Source organism: Sturnus vulgaris, chromosome 7 (assembly GCF_052056855.1).
Source record: "Sturnus vulgaris isolate bStuVul1 chromosome 7, bStuVul1.hap1, whole genome shotgun sequence".
NCBI classification, from domain to species: Eukaryota; Metazoa; Chordata; class Aves; order Passeriformes; family Sturnidae; genus Sturnus; species Sturnus vulgaris.
In genome coordinates this window covers 24,942,052-24,954,188 of record NC_142249.1, presented here as the reverse complement: position 1 = coordinate 24,954,188, position 12,137 = coordinate 24,942,052, and positions in this window count along the sequence as shown.

The window sequence follows — 12,137 nt, the reverse complement described above, 5'->3', positions numbered from 1 at the left end:
TGCTATAAACTCATGAAACTGTAAAAATAAATTTAATCTTAAACTGTCACACGCTGAATACCAACTGTGTTATTCAGTTACTGTTACTGGAATGTGCTTCTCATAGGACTCAAGTACACAGAAAGAAAACATTGTTTGAGTGCAGTCACTGAAAAATGACAACAGCAAACTCTTACACTGACATCTCTGATTACAGCATGAGGTTCAGTATGATTAGCAATTGCTTGCTCATTACTGTCATTTCTACATCTCTTTATATCTTTCCAGAGTGTCTGTTGTTGCTAATATGCTAAAAAATAGGAGACCATGTTGTACGGCAGCTGTGTTTTACACCTATAAACCTCCCTGCAGCATTATCCACAATTTACCTATTTCAAGAAATAGAATCGCTGTGAGAGTGGCAGTTATGGCTGGAGAGGAGATTTCTTAGATGTATCTTCCAATATGAGGGCAGAGACATCTGACAAGTGTCTGTCCCCAAGAAGCCTGCACAGGCAGAACAGTATTGAGGCGACTGGTTATTTTCAACCTGTTTTGCTGAGGAAACAAGCTGTTATTTTTTTAGTAGCTGGGTTGTTTGGGTTTTGTGGGCTTGTTTGTTGTCTTTTTTTTCCCCCCAAGCACCAGGTAGCATTGCTAGGTACAATAAATTGCAGCAATCAAATGCACAGATTAGAAATATACTACATATCCTCCTGGGTCTCCACTGCTCCCCCATTTTCCTATTTTTAAAAATAAAACTTCAAAGGACTGTTCTTACCTGCAAAAAACAGTTCTTTTAACAGAAGTTTTTGTTGCCTCTACAAAAAACAAGGACAATGGGAAATACATTTTTCCCCGATTTAAATAACATGCAAAGTTCAGTTGTCCAAAGAATGTAAAACCAACATTACTTGTGCCCTACAGTAAACAGTCAGTGCCTTGAGTGAAAGCTTGTGTTGGAAAGAATATGCACATACATCTTGGTTTAGGAGTGCCATTGGAGTCACTGTTATGAGGTTTGGGTGTTTGCATGCATTTATGGTTAGAAGAAACTTTCTGCCAGAACACTTAGTAACCAAAATACCCAACATTAGTTATTTGAGTGGGTCAAAAATCTGGACAATGCTTATTTAAAATATTTGATGGCTCTTCATACTTTAAAGGCAGGGGTAATATCCTTTGGAGATCAGCATCTGAATAGCAGGAGGAGGCTGTTCACTCTGAGGTCTCATGTCAGGGCCACGAGTGCTGAAGAAGCTGCAGCCCTCCCTGGGTGCTCAGAGTCCCTGGGTGGGAGCAGCTGTGACTGTGCCCCGGCTGCCTTCTGGCTAAAGCTGAGTGCATCCATCCCATGGAATCCAGGACATGGAGAAGGTGTCAGTGGAGAAAGTTAAATGCACTTTGGCTTCCCTGCTTTATACAGAGCTCTGTGCTGTCAAGCAGAAGAAGCCAAGCTCTTCCTAAACTATCTAGCTCGGAACTAGGTAGTTAGCTACCTGGAAGCAGTAAAATACAGAGCTCTGTGCAGGTGCATTGCCCTTCTGAGGAGCACTTTCTTTTGGCTGGACCTCCGACATAGCCAGAACCCATCTGTGAGCAACTGCTGGAGGCTGGGAAGGGAGCTGTGCTCTCCATACTCTGCATGCAGGAAAGGAGCAGTTGGCAAAATCTCAATAGAACAAAGCTCAGTAGAACAAAGCTCAGGCTGAAATTCGTGTTAACTTGGGATTCATTATTGAAAGTGTAGTTTTGACAGTTAAAAACAGGACTGGAACCCAAGAACACTGTTTTACTTACCTTTGGGGTTTTGGCGTGGGGTTTTTTTTAAAATGGGTCTTTGTATTGGTTACTGTTGACTGCATATATATTCAGCACACTGCCAAGAACTGAGAACAGTTTTCTGTGTGCACCCTGACAGACATTCTGCAGATTCTCTCCTGTGATTTATTGAGTAAGTGTCACCCGCTTACACTAAATAAAGGGTAAAGTGGGCATGCATGGGAAAAATAGGTAGCTCAACAATTGAAATAATCTCATTATCCCTTCTGAATTGCAGAAGGGGTTCATAGCAGAGATATGGAGAAGGTGGACAAAGACTTTAAAAAAAGAAAATACTTGAAATAACAGGCAAAAGAAGAAAGAACTTTGAAATCTAAGAACAAGGAAAATAGAAAAGAAATGCAGAATGGGTAAGAGGAAAAGAGATTTGCATTAGTAGCAGATAAGAGAAAATACAGGAAATTTATTTTTAATGGTGGAGATAGCACAGAGAAAGAAGAACTGAAGGAAAAAATACAGAAGAAAACAAACAAACAAACAAACAAACAAACAGACAGGAAGGATCTGAGAATACGTTTAGTAATACATTAGCAAATAATATGAGGAAAACCTCTGTAACTTAATAGAAGCCAGTATTGCCTGACCCAGCTTGTCTCAAGTCTAAAAAAATACAGATCATTTACATAGACTATCTTTTCAGCTAGTAAATTCTCACCCAGGCTAAAGCAGCTGATGTTCTCCTACAGTGCAAACAGTATCTGAGCAGAGTTTTGACTCACTAATATCCCAGCTTACATTCGGACCACCATGAAGTCATGTTTTAAAAACACCAAACACAGATAAGTGCTTGTGAGATGGGCTAGAAGAGGCAGGTTGGATACCTTGCTTTGTCTACAGGCAAAAACATATCTGTAATCAGTTTTCTTTACCATGAACTGCAATTCTTGAGTGCTATGAGATTACTTCTAAAAAACTTTGTGTTTCTTTAAGAAGGGGACGTCTGTACTGCAGTGATGATATTCAGGGTCTACCCAGAAAGGCATGCAAGGTATGTTGAGTTTTTGAGTTTATCAGTGATTACTCCACAGGTTACACAGCTGGCTATGGCAAGTCCACATCAGTGTGAGGATCCACCCACATAAATAAACATGTATAAAGCTCCTGCTCTATGACTCACACAGATTCGCTTACCATAATACTGAGCTGAGCAAAACAGGCAGCAGGACTTGATGAATGCTTGCCTTTGTACTCCACAGAAATTCGCCTGCATAAATATTTTATTTAGTTTAAATAAAAATATCTTAAAATGTTTTCTCTACTGTTCTCTTTAAATGGTATTTGGTCCATAAAATGCTAACTGTAAATTCACATCTGGCTAAGCTCAACATTTGCCTTCGTGTTCTTCATATTATTTTTTCTTTAAGGGATTTTGAGTGTTAAGAATGATAAAGTGCTGACATTTATGGGAACATTCCATTATTATAGTTTGTATTTGATAAAAGCATATGATTGAACTTTACAAATAAAATCCCTTCATGCTTCAGCAACTCTAGTTTATAATGGGAAGTATAACATACTATTTTCTGTAATTTTTTTTTATTATTTTGAGTAAAAGAAATTAGATAAAATCCCACCCCAAGACATTCATCATCTGAGTAGCAAGCAGAGAATAGATCAACTACAAATAAGATAGGGTCCTGGTATAAGAATCCAGAAGTGAATGTTTTTAAAACACAAGCTGACGTCACATTAACCATTGCTCATGAATTGGCAATGATTGCTGCATGTCAGTTTTGCATAAATAAGGGACAATTATATTCCTCCTGCTTTCTGTTTATGTTAACTGTCATGAGAACATTAAGAGTACAGAATGTATATTTTTGAATTTGGAAATGTACCTTTCAGACGAAAATGTAAGAAAAATCAATTCATATATAAAAGTGTAGAAGCATCACTACCCTGTTTTCTCCTGCTGCTTGGGGGAATTCCAAGAATTAATTCAATAAAATGATAGGATGGGGTTGATATGGTTATTGTTGATATGTGTAATGATTCTTGAAGAAGATGGAATTCTTTAATCTAAAGTTAACAGTGAGCTTCCAAGTAGCTGGGAGAGTTCTGATATTTATTGGAGCTTTCATATTTAAAAAATGGCTTTCTCAATGCAGTCTGTATGTTGCTTATTATAGTCTGGGGTTTTTGCCTCTTTATGTGATTCCACATAATCCTTAGATGTGGAATGTACTCTTTACAAGGGTTCAAGCTCTGATAGGATAAGAACACACAATGCCATGCAGCAAAATCTCTCTCTCCTTACTGAGGGATAAACACAAAATCTCAAATGTTGCTTAGAGTTTTATTTAGTTAAAATACTGGAGTTTGACATGATCTTAATGTCTGCCTCTTGAGGAAGACATAAGAATATAACCTCCTGATAATCTGAACTGAATGGTTTAGCTTTGAGAGAGCAAATGCATTTAAAAGTGGAATTGGATTTATGCTGCAGCTACTCTGTGTGATGTTGCATTGGCAAATTGTGTTTAATTATGAAGTCATAAATATGTAGATTTATGTCTATAGATAGAGTCATAAGTTCAGTAGGTTTCTGATCCTTTTCAGAAAATGGACTTTCTGAGTCTAAAAGGAATTGCTACTACAGAAGAGATCCTACTAGAGTGGTAGATGCCTTTATAAAACTGTATCCTTCAATTTCACCCACACCAGTGATAGCTCTATATTTGCATGATACAGAGTTTGTTGAGAAATATACTCCACCATTCCTAGTATCAGGCAAAGGCAAGTATAGCTTATTTTGCAAATGGCCACATAAGGCTTCCAGTAATGTTTTCAGGCAATGCTCCTAGTAACTACTAAAGAATAAGTAAGTAGTATAAGAAAGTAACATAACACTTGTTATTTCTTCTGTTCTAGATTGTAATTTTCATCATTTGTTGTGCTTCAAGTAAGTGACTTTCTGCACTTGTTACTCTCTCCAGTTCGGTGGAAGAAGTTTTGAGCAGGGGAAAGCATCTTTTAAACAAATAGCATCTTTAGTGTAGAGAAAGAATGGTGACTTCTGAGACAGAGCAGCTTGCAGTAGGTAATCTCCATTGTATGTTGTAACGGGGGAAATGGCCCCGAGGTGGGTATGTGTGAATACTGACAGTCTGGGAACATTATGTCACTGCTAGGTGAGAATTGCAAGTGCAGGAATCAGATCATGCATAACAATTGCTTGTGACTTCCACAAAGATGAGCTACACAGCGAGTGGAGGTGGCAACATGTCAAGTGCTTTACTTCAATTCAGCTTTACCACAGAATTTACCACAGTAAATTAAGGTAGGATATGAAAAATACAAAGATCCCACTAATGTAAATGTCAGTAACAGGATGATTTCCTTCCAGATATGTCCACAGAGAAAGTGATATACTGGTACTCCTATATGCAGATGATTCATCCTGGAATAACTGCCCAGATAAATACAGCCAACCTGCTGACACAATCTTTTTAGAGTGCTGCCATTGCAAGAGTCATCTTCTTCTTTCAGATTGAAAAGGCTCCATTACACATCTTGATTTGTCATGAAGAATGAGCCTATTAGACTGGTGTCAGAGAGCAGGGCCTCTTTGGATTGCCAGAGAGATGAAGAGATATTAAAGACCTACAGGATGTTTCCAGAGGAGAACAAAAAGCAGGGATTGTTCTAGCTGAGCTGCTAAGTTTTGTTCTAGGCCCAGTAGAGACAGCACAGCCTGAAGACCTTGTGCCCCAACTTACAGCAGTGTAACTACATTGGCACAAATAGAATTGCAGAGCAGAATGTTGCCTAAAAACCATTAAAAATATGAACCCTGGGAGCCATGCCAATGTATCTCTTTGTGAGATAAAATATTTTATATTTTAGACTTATATTGAAAGTCTTCTACCGTTCGAATTTTGCACAGCTTGAGAAATTAACAAAACAACAGTCCTAGGCTGTATCTCTGCTCAATTTTAATTAAAAATGTATGAGTTTTTAATGAATATATATATAATATGCGTGTTAATTACACAACATGTAATAGCAAAAACTAGTGTGTTAGTAGCTTTCTCAAAAAACTGTACTTTCCTGAAACAGAACTTTTTCCAGAGCTCTTTTACCTTTTTTTAATATACTATAAATATATTTCCAATGCTTAATCACGGATTTGCAAGCCTGATTTCGTACTGGTTTGGAATTCAGTATTTTTCCTCAGTCATGATAAATGCTGAACACAGAATCCCAATGGGATAAAATTTTATTCAAAAAACCTCAAAAAACAGGGGAAGCCCTTTGCCATTTACATCAAATAATGGCAATTGAACCATTAGATAAAAGCAAGAAGATGAAAAAATAAAGTGATTGATTCAGTGCATCTTTTGAGCTATGAGATGGTGAGTCCATTAATGAGAGTGGTGAGTGAAAGAATTTTCATACTAGCAATTTTAGGATTTTTAATTTTTAGAAAGTCTTCTGACATAACAATTTTGCAGTAGTCAGATTTCATTTAATGATGGCTCTGACAAAAAGTCCCCTTGAACATACACTTCTTATCATCATAGAGTTTCAACATATTGTTTCATTTGCCAGTATCTAACCAAATGATAAAACAAGAGATAGGCTCAGATAGCAGGGAGAATAAATGTGAATGCTTTGGCTTCAAGGTGTTCAAATCAAGATATCTCAGAAGAAAACTTCAGTGCCTGAGTAGTTTTTCTCTTGTTCCCCTTGGATCACTCAAGAATTTATATTTCCTCATTTTATCAACTTTAGGAAAAAAAAGTTATTTATATCTTCACAAGCCAGTATTTAAATAGATAAGTAGATAGACAGATAGATAAGATAGATAAATAGATATACATAGTTTGTGTTTATGCTTCTTGTACATCCAACCATAGTTAAAATTTCATTTATCAGATGTAAGTAGAAGTAATTCCTATCTTGGTGGCTACATTAAGAAATTTATTTAAGAAATTCTGTTCATCTTTGGAATTATTCTTTTTGCTCATATGTCATATAGTCAAGATATATTAAACATTTTTACCATAAATAGTCCTATGGGGATGAGGATGTATCTTCTAAATTAGTAGCATTTCAAACACTCATGAAGTTACAAAAACACATCTCCAGTTTATTTTTTCAACTTGTTTTATGAATCTCAGTGATTTTTTTCTGCACCATAGTGGGAAAAATAGCAGAGAAAAAAGAATCAAAGTTATAGTCAGATTAATTAAGTGACAATATGTAACTTTTTGCCTATGACTAGGTAGGTCAAATTTACTTGTTTATTTAGCCAGTTTCATTTCTCAGGTCACAGTAAAATGATACCAGAATCTTTACAACTGCTGTCCAAGGCATTTCCCGCTATCCAGCAAAAGGAGAGTTATTTGACCAATCTTTCATCAAAACAGACCTACAGCACTTTGTTTACATTACCAACCACAGGGGCTCTAACAGCAGCTTTTGACAAAGACATTTTGCTATGTAGGTTCAATGCATTAGGTTTCCTTATCAAAATTAACTCTTTTTTTTATTGATACAAGAACTGTACGTGCAGATTAAAAAGATTTTGTGCTGTGGAATAATTTGGGCCAGGTTTAGACTTTTCTTAAAACAGTTCTAATCTGGTGGGAACTTCCTCAAGTTGTAAATAGCCTTTGAAAATAATTCACATTCTTTGGCAAAGAGACAAAAATAAAATAGCTTGGGCCAGGTTTTCAAAGCACGTGTACATTTTTGTATGCCTTCTCGGTTTAAGAGCTTCAAATACATGATTTTGATGACTCATCAAAAAAACAAGGAAAGGAATGGATGCTTGCTTCATGTTTTTAAAATCAGCACCTCGGAAAGTTACATATCTTATTACCTTTGTTAAGGATAAAACCATTGAGAAGTATGACACTTGACATCTGAGGTTTTCACTTGCTGTTTGTAGGAACACGACAGTATAGCACACTACCACCACTGAAAATTGTCTCAGATGTATTATTTAAACCCACCCAGACCAGAAAATCTGCTGCTTTCCACTAAACTCAATACTCAATACTAAACTCAATACTTTCCTCGATTTTTCGAACTGCAGTGATGGTGACTTTTATATCTAATACATGAAAAGCCTGGATTGTTTATTTGATTGCACTTAATTCAGCAAACAAAGTAGTCATTACTTCATCCAAGCCAATAAACATCTAATTTTACTAACTGGAAACATAAGCCAGATTTAAGAAAGTCTTTCATATTAAAAAAACCAACCAAAAAAAACCCCAGAAAACCCAAACCAGCAAAAACTGAATGGAGTGAAACATTTGTGTTTATGCTCAAAATATTGAATGATAGTAGAAACCACCAGCAAGCTGAATTATGGACTGGAGTTTGTATGAGATCCTTCTAAAACCAGAACTCTTGGAAAAGTACATATTCATAGACCAACTTTGATGCTAAACTCTAATCTGACTGAAATGACGAGAAAATTTCTACAACTGGTGAATTAATTTATGTTAATGAGTCTCCAAGGTCTGCATTAAAACTGCAAGTCATAAAATAAATGCAACATCTTTCCTTTCTCAGTGATGGATTTTCAAAATCTTTCATGATCTAGGAAGTAAAGTAAGTACCTAGATGTAGGCTATGCATCCTGCACCTCTGTAAAATGCAGTTAAGCATGTGACTCAAACATTTTATCCAACTATGCTGCTATTTTTTGAATTTCAACAATAAGCAAAGTCTGAAGCAGGAATGAAAGATGTCCATCAATTTACAACCAAGCTCTTGAAGAAAACCTAATTGACTTATATTAGCTAATTATTTAAACTTTCTCAGATGTGAGGTTCTGTGGTAATAAGCCAATGTATCTCTGAAGAAGCCAGCAGAGCAATGCTAATTTTTGCTGGTAGAACTCAAACTCCACTGGGGGGTTTGAATGTGGAGAGAATGAATTTGTATTATATATAGTCAAATCAGACTTGCAAAGCCCACTGTTTTGTAGTGCTGTTTCCATAATTTCCAAATTCTTTTGGGATGTGTGCTTCAACTATGAAAATTAATTTGAGAGTCAATGTTGGCATAAATGGCTGACAAGTCTATTTTAAAAGTTTCATTTGATAAAATAGCTTTAGTAAACTTGATATTAAAGAGCACATAAAATTATGGTTTGAGAGACTCTGTGATCCTATCCCTGATAAAATCAACTTTGTTTTAACGAGTAAGAGCTGAGAGAGTATTAATGGGACCTAAGCATGTTTGGAAATAACAGTAAGCATTAATTCACACTGGCATTTCCCTGTGTGCCCTATGAGAGTGGATCAGCTGACAGTGCAAGCTATGAAGTCACAGCCACTTCGGGCACTCAGCTCCCTCTGTCTACACTACGTGATGACTGTGCCAGTTACATTGCTTTGGGCAGGGGCCAAAGCCTGTAGTTCCCTCTCTGTGATCATGTGTTCCTACTACCAGGTTGGAAAAAGACACATGTAAATGCTGAACATGTTGCAGATGGTAGTTGAGTTGGAATAAACTGAGAGATCACTGTACAGGAGAACATGAGCTGAAACACATAACCACCAAAGAGGGAAAAAAGGCATAATTCAGAAGGAAATTAACTGCTCTACAACAGAAATATGTAAAAAAACTCCATATACATTTTGATTTGTGGGAAAGTGTGGGACACATATTGAGAAAGTAAGAAAATTACAGCCTGAAAAATATTCCAGGCTGGACCTTTCCAGCTCTGTTCCCATCTGATAAGCTGGTCCAGCTCAAGGCTAGGGAGAATTTCTCCCAGGGTGATAATTTGGTCAAAATAAAAAGGAATTAATAACAAAGATAAAACACCTATTGTGGTTCGTGACCAGGCCCTGGGAATGGGGTGCCTTCTCTCTGAACCAATCACCTTTTCTCTACTCTTGGAATTGTGAGTCATGCTATAAAACTAAGTGTGTTTCTGAATAAACTTGTCTCTTTCTTCCTGTCACGAAAGATGACCATGTAGCTGTGCATCTTATTTCTGCCTCACTTAAAGGGTTAAAACCCCTTTCCACGGCTACAGGAAAGCTTGAGCAGGGGCCATTTCAGTTTCAGCAGAATGGATCCTACTTGACAAAATCACTAGAGAGCAAAGAAGAATTTTCATGACCTCCCACTCAACAAGAGGTCCCACAGCCACAGAAATCTGTAGTTTGCATTGAAACGGAACATTGCACAATGCACTGCATGGTGCAAAAAAAATCATCCTTCTGGAGAGAGGAAAACATTTCATAATGATCTGTCTGGAGCATGTGGTTAACCCTTCTGCTCTGAAGAATGCAATGTAGGGACCTGATATTCTAAATTTAGGAAAAAATTTAAAGGTTTTTTAAAAAGAGAGGTTGTGTTTTATTTCTAGGTTTATGTGCTCATAACACCATTTTGAAAATCCCTCAGTCATTGCTCTTGAAAATCCGGCTAATAAATAAGGACCAAATCAAAAATAGAGAGGAGTTTTAACTTCCAAATCATAGTGCTTTGGGCTTTAACCTTCAAGAAAAATTGTATCAACCACAAGAAGACATTTACTTAGTTATTGACTCTTCTGTTTTCGAATCATAGTTGAAACCTTTTAAAACCCCTTGGAAAGATAAACCCAAGAACAGATCAAATTAAAAGGAAAAAGCTGTGAGAGCAAGTATGGATCTGACTGAAGCTACTTTGCTTACTTCAAGGTTATTTCTCTGTGTCTATGTTCTGAGTGTGAAGGACAGAGAAATAATTGTGTCTCTGACAAGCTCATTCTTTTTTCTTTTTTTTTTTTCAATTCAAACATTATGACTTATGTAATATATTTTTTTCTTTTTGCTTCTATGGAGATACATGTACCAAAATATTGAGAAACTTCTGTGTCAATGCATGCCTTGATTTCCACTGAAAAGCATTTACATCTTTGTTTCAGTCTCTATAAATCAGTGGGTGGTCTATTAGGCTGTGTCATACTCCTTTTTCTCTCTTCTGACAAAAGGGTTCAAGGATTCATTATAAGATTCTACACCTACATTTAGACAATAAACAGTGCACTTATATGTTGGTTACTGTTGACACACCAGTAGACTACACAGTTTTTGTCAGCTTAGTAGACAGAGGTAAAACACTTGCATGTAGTGGTCACTTAGAACATATTTTTAGTTCTCTTCTGCACTTATCTGAAGTATCTTCAAATACAACTGCAAGTTTATACAACCTATATGGAAGTATATAGCTATCTAAAAATATTTACTTTATAAACAAAGATACTGAGGCAGGTAGGGTGAGATTTTTCAATGTGATGGCACTTCATTTCAAACTTTAGGCCCTGAGGGCCTTGATGTTCATAGGTTCACACAAGGAAAGCTTTCATTAACTTACAGAGCCTTTGTGCTCAACACATTTAAGCATCTGTCCTCTTAGTTGCTCCTAGAAACCAAAGCATTCAAAATCAAATACATAATCCAGCATTTCTTTGTCAAACGTGAGCTATAGGTATCTGCATAATAAGTTATAAGCAACACATATTACTGTCAACTACACCAGCCTCTAATACCACTAACATCAATTTTATTCAATGTCCATCATCCCCACACCTGATCTATTCCTTTCCAAATCCTCCAGCTGATCCTCTGTCCCTTCAAATTTCTTAATAAACCTGATGCAAAATTGTGTTCAGTTTAAAGCAAGACCTTTTTCCTTCGAATACAAGAAAATTCCTAATGGTTTTTTCCTTTCTAGAAAAAGAAAACTTTTAGGCAGAAGGCCAGGATCCTAGCTCAGGTCTCCCTCTCCTGCCTCTTTCTCACATGGAAAAGCAAGTAGCTCTTGCCTTTTTGCCTGCATCAATTGCTGACTGCTGGAATAGTTCCTGCAGACCAGGGGCATCTGAGCACACTGACTTGGAACTGGATTGACTTTGGCCAGCTTGGAGAGGAGAGAGCCACAAAAGCTTTAAAGCTCTCACTTCCTTTTCCATTTTCAAGTCCTTTGCCAGGGGCAGTCTATTTAGTCTGGGGAATCCAGCCACAGGAATCTGAATCTATTTAAAGATGTACATTCCTGAAAGGATAGTGATCCAAATCTGACTTTAACTCAAGCACAATTTGAAGTTTGACTTAACCAGGGTCCAAAACCATAGAGTTTTAGATTCCAGAAACAAACCGAGCATTACTACCAGCTATAATGGGGTGGACAAAGTGCTTTGTTCGAGAGAGTAAATGTATTAATTCTGCTGCTTTTGATCCAAAAAGAGTTTGAAGGTGTTTGCTGTTCCTGGAATTAATCTTCCTTGGGTTTGTTTAGGCCAGACTAGGAACTGGAAGAAATCCTCACATCTACTGCCTTCCTTTCTAGCCTCTAGG